Source organism: Phlebotomus papatasi, chromosome 2 (genome assembly GCF_024763615.1).
Source record: "Phlebotomus papatasi isolate M1 chromosome 2, Ppap_2.1, whole genome shotgun sequence".
In the NCBI taxonomy this organism is placed as follows: Eukaryota; Metazoa; Arthropoda; class Insecta; order Diptera; family Psychodidae; genus Phlebotomus; species Phlebotomus papatasi.
The window spans coordinates 61747418-61749113 of record NC_077223.1 but is presented as its reverse complement, the minus strand read 5'-3'; positions in this window follow the sequence as shown (position 1 = coordinate 61749113).

The following is a 1696-nucleotide window of genomic DNA, read 5'->3' as shown; positions in this document are numbered from 1 at the left end:
ATACACGCATATATAGGGTTGGTTTTGGAAAAACATCTGAATTACAGGTGAGTTTCACCACTGAAAAGAAAATACTAGATACCACGAGAGTACGGATAATGTGAGTGTTTCATTTTGCATGGGTGAGACTTTTTTCCCAAGCTATTTTACTCTTCTAAACGAGAATTTAATTATTTTTCAGGAATCTACTTAAATTTCCTTATTCTAAAAACATTATTATGTGGATTTTGAAATTAATCCGGCAAGGAAATGGGATGGAAAATGTGCGAGAATGAGGACATATGGACATTTCATGGTGATCTTATCGTAACCCAAAGAAAGAGAGAGGGCTAGTCAGAATTTTGGGGTCACTCCGATAAATGTCCTCGAGATAGCCCCAAAATCGTAAAAACAGAAAATGCCTTATCAACGAACATTGTGACTTATGAAACTATTCAGTGGAGTTATACAAATCCCAAAGAAGATCCTCTTAAACACCCTCAACAGACCAATTGATGGGCAATTAAAGTTTTACGAGAACCATAGTTCTCCTGTAATCATCTACAATATCTCATCCAAATCTTCCTGCGAGCTTCAGCTGCTTTAGCCTAAAAGACACCCAACCAAAAAGTTCATCCCCGTGAGAGATGTTTGGGAAGAAAGCGCGGGCAATTCATGAATATTTAAAGTGAGTCTGATTGTGTGATTCATTGAGGATGGGGTACCCTGCTTCCTTGGAACCCACAGTGACTTCCTCTCTTTGCCATCCTTCTGCTGCTGCTTTCCAGCGAGAGATAATGAACTACCAGCAATTGCCCGTAGTTATCCACTCTTTCGCTAAGTGACAAAAGAGTTGAAGCCTCAAATATTTCAATAATTGTAGATGAAAGAGTAAAGGGATTTTTGTTCAAGTAAGAAACTTAATAGGGATCAACTTGAAAATATTAAGGTTGTGCTAAATCTTTGAAACATTACACAAAAACGTTTGTCAGATATGTTTTAATTTATGTAAAACTTTATGCATCGGGCAATAATAATTCTAACTTCATCGTGCAGCGCCATTATTAATTAGATGTGATTCTTTATATTTTCAAATAACGGTAGGGGAAACTGGAGCATCATCGACCAAGGGATAACACCGAACGCTGCGATTTTTTAATCAGATATTTGACTTCAGAGGGAAAAACCTATAAGAATTTATAAGTATTATATAGAGATGCTTTCACTGAAGAAATAGTCGAGATAATAGTCCAAGTAGTTTAGAAATGAAAATTAGTGCTCGGTGCTACCCCATGTTCGGTTATGCCCCAGTTTCCCCTACATGATTTTAACGAAACGTGAATAACATAATTTTTAACTGGATTGTCGCAGAATAAATTATTGCAAAATATCGTCTTTTGTCCTAAAAAACAAATGGTACTTGTTGAAGAATTACATAATTAAATAGGTTTTAAAAGTATAATTGGCAAAAACCGTCGGAAATTTTTATTTTTATTTTGTTTTTAATTTTTAAGCTAGAACTTTTTCAGAATTTGAAGACAATTAATTGGGGTAATTTTAAGACAAATTAACTAAAGCATATCATTCATTTGAACATGTACCATTGAGAATTACCCATTGTGGTTCATCAGAAATGGCGATTTTGACGCAGAGGACGGAAAGACCAAAACAATTAAGGACACCGATCCGCAAGTCAAATCGTTAACAAACATCACCG